This window comes from Palaemon carinicauda, chromosome 19 (genome assembly GCF_036898095.1).
Source record: "Palaemon carinicauda isolate YSFRI2023 chromosome 19, ASM3689809v2, whole genome shotgun sequence".
Lineage (NCBI taxonomy): Eukaryota > Metazoa > Arthropoda > Malacostraca > Decapoda > Palaemonidae > Palaemon > Palaemon carinicauda.
In genome coordinates, this window is record NC_090743.1 from 81877210 (window position 1) to 81888788 (window position 11579).

An 11579-nucleotide genomic window follows, 5' to 3' on the forward strand; every position below is an offset into this window, starting at 1 on the left:
ATGGAAATGTTGGCAACTAAGGACCTAAGTGAATTATTCGCGAGCACACACACACACACACACACACACACACACACAAATACGCACCCATATACTGTACAGTATATGCACTATGAGTAGATGTTCGAAATCCTACAGATTCCGAAAAAATCCAGAAATAATATTAATTTTCACTTTACTTACTATTGAGTTATGTAACCTTGAATGGTCAGCCATGTTTCATTAACCTTAGGATGAGTGTGTTACTGACAAAATTATATTCTTAATTATTATAACTATTACCTGTATTGACTGAAGTGCATGTCTATGGTATTTAGTCCCATATATCCGTGTTTGGTATGAAAATTAATAATTTTTCAATCCCAATCTCTTTAAGCCTGTTATTTTTTATATAAATATTCGTATCGCTAATTGCCAGATTAATTGATCCCCACATTAATATATAACCCTGAAAAATATATGTTTGTCTTATCCTCTCCTCTATTGACAAGCCGCTCGCATTCTCGGACCACCCGCTAATACTTCAATTAAAAACCTGCACTCTTCCAAGAAGGTTGAATACCTGGAGGTGCCCTATTCCCGGGTTTGTGCAGCCGATCCGCGTGTAGGGCACAAAGCTCACTCGTCTGCGGCGTGACCTACCAAAACACAGTGGCTCACGATGTTTAATAAAGTGGAGATGTCACTAATAGCTTAATTCAGCTAGAATACTCATTGAGGAAGTATATAAGCTCTAATTTTATTATATATTATTTTATTCCGTTACGATATACTTACTCGGAACTTCCTTAGGAGATCTGGGGCGTTAGTCCCTGTACTGACCAAAATTTTCTGTTAGGCCTCCCCAGTCCACCCCCCCCCCTTACCATACATCTGACAGTACCCACAATCCTACAATCACCCAGCCCGGGTCAAGGCCGGGCATAATTGCCAGTACGAATCTGCGTTTTTCATCCCATATCTGACCAGTATTTACTTTGTTTTTCGCTCTGCTTTTCCTTCTCACGTGTTTGCGATTGTGTTACTTGCTTTCCATTCAGCATGCAGCCCGAGCTTGTGAAATGTCGTTGTCAGGGTATTTATGATAAGACCTTTGGGGCTTTTCTCTCACACGTGGAGATAGATCCTTACTCGTTGTGCACTTCATGTCGGGGTTTTGCGAGAGGGTTTGTGAGGAAACCCGTTCGGAATGCATTGTGTGGCCTGACTAGCAATGGACTTTGGTGCTGACAAAGAAGAAAAGGAAGTCCAAGAAAGACCGCTCTCCCTCGCCCTCTTTGAACCTTGTAGGCCTTCCTGCCATCTCGTCTGCCTCGACGGGCCACGTGGATGCCGAGACCGTTTCGTGGGCGGCTGCGCTGTACCACGTAGCTTTTCCAGCCACCTCGGCTGCCTCAACAAGCCACGTGGGTGCCCAGGATGTCCGGAGGGTGGCCACTCTGGATCATGTAGGACTCCCATCTGCTTCAACAGGACACGTGGGTGCCCAGGCCGCTTCGCAGGTGGCTACACTAGACCACTTGGGCCCTCCAACCACCTCATCTGCCTTGACGAGCCACGTGGGTAGAGTAGCCACTCCTCTACCGACATCATCATTTCAGGAGTGTTTCTCCAGTTCTCCAGACTGGCAGCCGGACGCCTGGACGGGTACCCCCGTCATCCCCTTCAGGTCTCCTCACTGGGATCCTCAGTTGTTCTGGTCTGAGCTTGGCCAGCCAGGGTTGTCGTCAAGGGTAGGGAGGCCCGTCAACAAAGGGATTCCAGCCCAGAGGTCGAGGGAATTCTCTTCTCCTTGTAGGGACAGGATGGATGACTGTGGCCAGAAGAGGCGTAGGTCCAGGTCACCGTCCATAGAGATAGTCTCACCCTTCGGGCCAGGACCAGTCACAGGGACAGGAGTCGCTGTAGATTCTCCTTGAGACACACCTGCAGGAACAGGTCGCCTTCGGGTAGAAACATGTGCCGACGGAGCAGGACCCCCAGAGAGCAGTGTGACTCCCAGTGGCCCCTAGTGCCCTGCAAGATCTCTCGCTCTCATGACTGTTTGGTCAAGGTTGCCTTTGGAAAGGATCACCCCTGATGTTCCCCTCGCTCCAGAATAGACCTACCCTTAAGGCTAAGCAATGAATCTAGCATTGACATTTGGCCCAGGCTCTCCAGTGGGAATAGTCGTTTGTCATCAGTGGGGCCCTCCCATCGTCACCGTTCCCCCTCAACGAGGTCGGACAAGCACGGCAGCCTCACCTCACCTTCTCAACCTTCAGGTTCCTCACCTCACAACTCATCGGACTGGGCGAGGGCCCAGGCCTTGGACGGAGACCCTCCAAAATTGTCTTTAAATCAAGGCGCTTCGGACGGGTCCTCCTCTTTCAGCTGTGTCATTGCCCTAATGAGGAGTCAGGTTGGTCTTTCCATGCCCGCCCCTCCGCCTGCTGTGCAAAGTGACAATGAAGTGGGGATGTTCCCAGGTACCCCGCAGGAAGATAAACCGCCCATATCTCTTCCCTTGTCGAGATCAGTCTCCAGAGCCATCTCAAACCTTGACGAAGTGGTTTCGGGGCCTAAGAACTCACTCAAAGCCCACAGCTCCATCATACTTCTTCCTCCTCCAAAGGTCCGCCACAAGCGGTTCTATGCCCCAGAGGGGTTCTCATCGGGGCATCTGCCAGTTGAGGATAAACTTGTGGAGTTGGCCCCCGGTGTTGCAGAGAAGAAGCAGTTATTAGGGGTTCTCGTTCTGCGGCCAAGAGGCTCTCTCAATGGAGGCTGTGGCGCGGTCGTTCTCACACATAGCCTCCTGGTTGGACATCTGGATAGGGGCTGTCTCGGCATTCAACAGCCGCCCCATCGAGACAGACTTCGAGAGGGACCAGCTGCGGAGGTTGTTGTGGTTCAAGGGCAAGGCAGTCAGCTTACTCTCTGTCCAGGCCCTCACTCCATCCTGACCCGGCTCCCCAAGAAGATTCCAGATAGGGAAGCCCGTCTTCTCATGAACTCTCCAGTGTCGGGAGAGTCACTCTTCACAGAGGACATAGTTCCTGACACCCTCGAGAAGTGGTGTAAGGCAAACGAAGATGCCATTCTTCACAGGGTCATGACCAGGAAGCCTGCAGACCCTCGGCCCGGAGATTCCCGGCCTAAGCCGCCATACTGGTCCCAGGCAGAACCTTCGATAAGTGGATGGACGTCAACAACACGGCTCTCCTCAGTGGCTCCCTCCGCTGTCACCTCTTCCTGCACCAGACCCTCAGTCAGCCGCAGATCCTGTTAAGGCTGTTTCTCCCGGAGGAGATAGGAAGAGAGGCTCCCCACCCCTTCAGATTCCACGGGTTGGTGGTTGCCTCTCACAGAAGTGGTAGAAATTTCCCCCCCTCATATGAGGGCAAATGCCCCTCCCTCCAGCCAAAGGATCAGCTATGGAGGAGGGGACTTTAAAAGGAGGTGGAGATGCTGTGAAAGGGGGCCCTGCAGAAGGCGGACAGGGAGACACTAGGCTTTTTCAGTCACCTATTCTTAGTGGAGAAGGCCACATGTGGCTGGAGGCCAGTGATATACCTCTCCTCCCTCAATACATTCATCCACAAGACATTCTTCAGAATGGAGACACCCCGGAATGTCCTGGCAGCCATCAGAGAAAGGGATTATATGCTGTCCTTGGCCCTAAAGGATGCTATTTCCAGATCCCAGTACATCCAGGCAGCAGGAAGTTCCACTGAGTCAAGTAGGGTAACGACGTCTTCCAGTTACAGACCCTCTGCTTTGGGCTGTCTACGGCACTGTAGGTCTACACCAGAGTCTTCAACCTGGTCTCCCAGTTAGCACACAAGACGGGCATCAGACTCCTGTGGTACCTGGACAACTGGTTTCTTCTTTCCTTCTCAAGGGAAGTCTTGATAAAACAGAGGGACGAGCTCCTGTCATTCTGCGAGGAGCTGGGGATCGTTTTCAATTGGGAGAAATTTCAGATGCTCCCATCAACGAGAATGGTGTACCTGTGGATGGAAATGTGCACAGTGTAAGACAGGGCATTCCCTGCCAGGGAACGTCTTGACTGCCTAGACAAGGTCGCTGCATTGTTCTTGACGGGCGATGCACAACCCGTAGTAGATTGGTATAGACTAGTGAAGCACCTAGTATCCCTGGAGAAGCTGGTGCCGCATGGCAAGCTCAACATCCGCCCAGTCCAGTGGGACCTGAAGTCCAAGGACGACTCAACCAACAAGATCTCCCCATCCCAGTCAACCAGGGAGGCACTCCTGTGGTTGACAGACCGGGCCAACAACCAGAAAGGTGTCTCACTGCAGGACCCTCCTCCTGAGCTGCTCTTATTCACAGATACTTTCAATGAAGGATAGGGAGCACAACTACTCCAGGAAACCCAATTGGGAACCTGGACTCCCGAGAAGAAGGCTCTCCATATCTACGAATTGGAACTTCGGGCGGTCCAGAGAGCAATCGAGTCATTGGAAGGTCTAATACAATGGAGGGCAGTAGCCCTCATGTGCGACAACGCTACGTTGGTTGCATACATCAGGAAGTAGGGGGGCCTCAAGTATCGGGCACTGTGCAGTCTGACCTCGGAGATCCTGGGATGGGCCTTGGAGAGAAGGTCGTCGGTGACAAGGAGGTTCATCCAAGGGAAAAGGAATGTGGTGGCGGATGGCCTAAGCAGAAGAGGCCAGGTCCTAAGCACAGAGTGGTCTCTGCACCTAGCCATGGCAAGTCACCTGATAAATATGTGGGGCTCCACCTCCCTAGATCTATATGCAACAAGACTCAACACCAAGCTCCCCGTGTTCTGTTCTCTGATGTGAGACCCGACAGCAGTCTTGGAGGATATCTTCCACCACCCCTGGGACGGCCTAGACGCCTATGCCTTCCCCCTCTTCAGCCTGCTCCGTCAAGTGTTGAACAGGTTGAAGAAAGCAAAAGGTGCATAGCTCATCCTTGTGGCTCCGTGGTGGTCTGACTGAGAGTGGTTTCCGGACATGCTGGAACTAGCGAGCATAGAATCATGGCCTGTGGGTACTGCCAGATGTATGGTATGGGGGGGAGAACTGGAGAGGCCTAACGGAAAATTCTGGTCAGTACGGGGGCTAACACCCCAGATCTCCTAAGGAAGTTCTTCGTAAGAATAGCTAGGAAAAATACAAATTACTTTAAATTTTTTATATTTAAAGGATACCTAGTTTGTGTTCTGTTTATGGATGCACTCAAAGACTCTACAAAACCTTGAATCCATTGGTTACATTTCATCGGTATGTATTCTATAGGCTATATCTTTTGCACATTTTTTAAACCATGGAGACAGAAAACCATCACACGAATAATAAGGCAAACCCTTTATAAAAATTAACTTTTTTCTTAATATTCATTATAAAGACAGTAAATACAAATATATAGATTGTAATAGAAAACAAGAAGTAAACAATTTCATTTAATAATTTACGTGATACATTTATCTCCTCTATCGTGCAATTAGTGGTGATATTAATATTAGTATCATATTTGTATAATATAGTAGAATTTAGATTTGTGCTTTCAGCTGTCAAACACTTATTATGTTTTGTAAAAATTTGCAGTAGTAATTATGAAATGGCCTCATAATGGGGTATCATACATTCCTCCTCTGCTTTAATGCCTCAGGAATTGACAGATTCATTTCAGTGGCCACTAGTTGAATTCCCTTTTATGACTGCATTTACACATCTTTTATTAATCTGGTAATTGTTGTTTGTAGCAGTTTAATAGGATAAGATACTGTCCTCCCCTACCATGCTTGAGTATTTCTATCATGTCTTCGTTCCTTGAATGAATTTGTACTTTTTCGTTTCTGTATGTTGTATTGATAAACTGGATTCTAAATATGTAGTTGATAATACAGAATTTTAATTTCCTTATGATGAAAAGAAGATAAAGTCAGAATTTTTAAAGGTAAGGCTATGTCGGTCACAAGGTGGGCAAAGGATTGGGTCCTTTGTTCCCTACACGGCAGGTGTGTCCGCTGTCCAAGTGGCTTCGCGGATTTGTATAGGGAAAGTGACCAGTTGCATCTCCAGGTATTAAACCTCCTTGACACTCTTCGAGAGCCAAACCCTTTGACAGAGGTTATTCTTTGTAAAATTATAGCCCTGATCTTTGCCCATCCCAGATTAGTAGAGACGTATACTTGTCCTCGAGTAGAGGGATTAAACATCAGCATCAGCGCTTTCTTCATTTGTAAAGGGATTGGCATTCCTTTAACAGGTGGGCTTCCTCAACCAATTTCTCTAATACTGTAGTTTTGAATCTTAAAACCGCCATCTCTTGAGAGAATCTATCCAGTTTCCACTCTATTTTCCAGGACCAACCACCCCTTGAATCCTCCTGGCTAATGACGTACTTTTCAGGTGACGCTCGCAGCTTCACCTCTCTAATCTGGCAGATGAACTCCGCCCCCATCGATGCTCCTCCTATGTGACCCGAAGATGAAAATAACCTGCCTTAATGCCATTAGAAGTCTTTGGGTGGTGGCTTTGAGATGTTTTTATCTGGTAGCCACAAGAAGTTTGTGACGGGTGGCTTCAAGAAGGCTGTGTACTGGTGGCAAACTTAGACTGAGCCCTCGCTCAACCCAAGCCCAAATCAATTCCTAAACCAACTAATTTTCCCTAACTACTCCCTCTTACCTGATCCAGCATGTTAAGCAGTCTTCTCCTTGTGTTAATTGTTCCTGTTGTTGATGTGTGAAGTTGAATTTTGTAAATAAAAGGACAAGTTGAAACTAGAGAAATGTGTTATTGTTATACTCTATTTAAAGAAGAAGGGGACAAAAGTAAAATAAAAATGAACTACATCAAGATTCATGAGAGGTAATTACCAGTTATAGTTACGGTAACACATTCTATGGTCCTTCGAGCTTAATTGACTGCAAAATCCTCCTTGAGTTATTGATATCCGCGTACTCGGGGTTCATAGACGAACCAGTTATGTGTGCAGTCCAAACCCCTTGATCAGAGAAGGAATGTATCCTCTTTATATGTAAGATGAAAGTCGGTCCTACAGCTATTACGGCTTGCTAGACATTTCTGCCACAGTATATATATATATATATATATATATATATATATATATATATATATATATATATATATATATATATATATGTGTGTGTATATGTGTATGTATACATATATATTATATTTCATATATATATATATATATATATATATATATATATATATATATATATATATATATATAAATATATATATATACATACACATATATCTTCCTGATTTTGTATAGATTAACGTGGTGAAAGCGTTTGTGTGTTGCCATGATCACCAAATCTGCACTAATCAGGGCCACCCTTTCTAGGTTGGTTTGCTGTGAGTTTCCCACCATCACAAATCCGCTGTGGCCAGCGTGGTGATTGAAAATGGCTAAACTGCAGACATGACTAAGGTCATATCTGTGATCTTTATCATGCAGTGGACTAGAAACTGTGGCATTTGTTGTTGTATATATTACATCATCATCATCATCTCGTACGCCTTTTAACGCAAAGGGCCTCGGTTAGATTTCGCCAGTCGTCTCTATCTTAAGCTTTTAATTCAGCACTTCTCCATTCATCATCTCATACTTTGCGCTTCATAGTCACCAGCCATGTAGGCCTGGGTCTTCCAACTCTTCTATTCCCGTGTGGAACCCAGCTGAACGTTTGGTGAACTATCTCTCTTGGGGAGTGCGAAGAGCATGCCTAAACCATCTCCATCTACCCTCATCATGATCTTATCCATATATGGCACTTGAGTAATCTCTCTTATACTTTCGTTTTTAATCCGTTCCTGCCATTTAACGCCCAATATCCTTCTGAGGGCTTTGTTCTCAAATCTGCTAAAGATATTGGAGATGGTTTAATTGTCATACCATGAATCATGTCCATACAGTAACACCGTTCTCACTAAACTATGATATATAGTCTGATTTTTATATGTAATTTCAAGCGATTTGATTTCCATATTTTACTTAACGTAGCCATTGTCTGATTTTCTTTTTTCAATCCTTCACTAAACTGTAATTGTAAAGACCTTGTATTGCAGATCATAGTTCCCAAATACTTAAATGAATATACCTCATTAATCCTTTCTCCTTCCAATGATATTTCAACTTCCAGTGCAATATCCGTTCTCATCATCTCTGTCTTTCTTTTATTTATCTTCAGCCCAACCTCATGTGATATTTCATGCATTCTGGTAAGCAACCATTGCAAATACTGTGGTGTTCTGATAACAAGGACAGCATCATCAGCATACTCTAGGTCGGCTAAATTCCTATCACCAATCCAGTCTAATCCTTCTCCACCATCTCTGACTGTTCTACGCATTACAAAATCCACGAGGAGGATAAACAACATAGGTGACAACACATTCCCTTGGAGTACTCTGCTGTTCAATGGGAATTCATTTGATATGACTCCATTAACATTAACTTTGCACTTGCTATGCTCAAGAACAGACTTAATCAAATTTAATTATTTAAGAGGAATTCCATGATAATGAAGGTCTCCCCACAAAATTGGAAGGTGCACACTATCAATGGCTTTTTCATAGTTCACAAATACTATCGTAAGGGGATTTCTATATTCTACGCATTGCTGCACAACATGTCTTAAAATGAAATTTGTTCAGTGAAACTTCTCTCCAGTCTCTTTAGAATAAGCATACTATATATTTTCATAACAACTGACGTAAGTGTTATGCCTATGTAATTATCGCAATCAATCAGGTCTCCTTTTTTTTAGCTATTTTCACCAGCACTCCTAACTCCCATTCATCAAATTTTGCCTCTTCATTCCACATTCTACAAAATAATATTGTAAGTAGTCTGGGAGTCGCTTCATTTTCGGCCAGAATCATCTCAGCAGTTATTTCCATCTCTTATTTTTTTTAGGATAGCTTCGACTTCAAACACACTGAATTCATTCATTTGAACATCAAGGTCTTCATCAGCTTCAGGTATATCAATCAAATTATTCCCCTCATATCTCCTATTCATAACCTCACTAAAGTGTTCCATCCAACGTTGTCTTTCTTCAGCTTCTGTTGCTATAAAAGATCCATCTCTCTTTTTGCTGTGTATATGCATCTTCTTTGGCACAGTCGAGATTCCATTGATAACTATATGAGCAATTCTTACCCTTTCTGAATTCATAGCTTTGTCAGCCTCATCTGCTTTACTGTTTAAATATTCTCTCCAGTCGTACCTGGCTTTTCTTCTGACCTCACTATATATTACATATGATATGTATGTTTATGAGTTCATATTAAAAGCTTGTTATATAGGTTATATATCCATTTTATATAATCCACAAATGATAAAATCAGAGATAATCTATAAAGTGAGTCATCTATGAATTCCCAACTGAGTCCATAACTCAAAGAAAAGTCTTCCTTACATCTTGATGTTCCGATCTGCCTGCGTGTACTTGCTAGCTGCCGGGAAAGTAACTTCAGAGTATAACTTCTGCCGATGAAGTTCCCCTCGCTTACGAATAACTTCCCATAACTTTCCTGGCAATGTGACGTGTCTCTTACCTCAGGAGATCTAATTGCAGAGGAAGTAAAACGATGTTAGAAGAACTATTCACCGTTCTGGTGATCGTATGCTGTAATAAGTGAGATGACTTCATGTGTTATTTGAATTATAACGAGTGATTATTATGTTAAAGAATAACTTCATATATAAATGAGCACGCTCACATACGTACACACTGTATCTAAAAGCACACATATATATCTTTATATATATATATATATATATATATATATATATATATATATATATATATATATATATATATATGTGTGTGTGTGTGTGTGTGTGTGTGTGTGTGTTTGTTTACTGTATACATGTGTATGTTTATATATATATATATATATATATATATATATATATATATATATATATATATATATATATATATATATATGTGTGTGTGTGTGTGTGTGTGTGTGTGTGTTTGTTTACTGTATACATGTGTATGTTATATATATATATATATATATATATATATATATATATATATATATATATATATATATATATATATATATATATATATATATATATATATATATATATATATATATATACAGTCACAGATAAAGGTGTGTTTGTAAGTGAGAACATTAATTGGGTAATGTTTCACTTTTTTTTGTATAAAAATCTTTTCACATTTGAACTGTGTGATAGTAAAATCATAAAAAAAAGTTACATCCCATCACGTAGACTTATTTCGTGCTGTGTAGGCCGATCAGATCTTAAAAGACACTCTTTGCAGGCGAATTAGGTCTTAATGTACTCTTTTTTTTTCAATTTCCTTTATCTCAGGTCAGCACTGGGCGTAGTCTTAGATAGATTGGACTTGCTTGGACCTTCTCCAAGATCTCTCTCTCTCTCTCTCTCTCTCTCTCTCTCTCTCTCTCTCTCTCTCTCTCTCTCTCTCTCTCTCTCTCTCCATTGTTAATTTCTTTATCTTGCAGTATAGTTTTTGAAATATTTCTTTATGCAAACGCATGTCAGAAATTTCATGGAATATTTAATCTTGATGAGAATATTATAGTAGTTTATTGGAATATTATAGCAGATCATTAGAATATCTTAATAGATTTTTAGGATATTATAGTAAGTTATTAAAATTTTCCGCAAAATGACCACGGAATATTAAGATGATTAATTGTAAAAGAAATAAAGAACGTATAGAAAACAGAAAGTCAAGAAAAATCTTTATTTGGTTTGGAAATGCAATAGATAAAAAAATTTGTTGATTTGGAAAATTTGTGAAAAATTTGGATAATTTAATTGAAGTAAAAAGCAAAACAAAACAAAATTCATTACATTGTGAATAAAAAAATAAAACGCCTGACTATATAACTTAATCAGCAGAAAGTTTTGCGTAGACATGTGTTACATATTCTTTTTTCTATATTCTATTGCAATATTACTTCAAATTCTTCATTCGTGTTAAATTTTTTAGAAGTTATGAAGGCTTATGAGTCATACGGTAGGCTGGTTTTGGTTACCTCACCCCACCCCCTTCCCCCACATTCCTCTCCTAGGTTTTCCAATTGTTTAAAAGATAGATATTTGAACTTCCTTATTAACCTTTTATTTTTGAGTTGGTGTGTTTACATTCTTTATTGAAATATAAGCATTGGGATACATTTAATTTTTTGGTTTTCCATTTAATGTATGTTTTATTGAAATTGGGTCATATTACACGTAGTTGGTGCCGGGGAGACCGTTTGCCAAAGAGATGCATTATTATTATTATTATTATTATTATTATTATTATTATTATTATTATTATTATTATTATTATTATTATTATTGTTGTTGTTGCTGTTTTGTTGGAGTGATTCAGGATATACTAATAGTATTAATGACTTACTATTCTTTTTAATTCTTTCGTTTTTGTGCTGAGTCAGATCTGATCAAGTTGCAAATCGGTTTATTCCCCTGCCAATGTTTTTAATATGTATATGTATATATATATATATATATATATATATATATATATATATATATATATATAT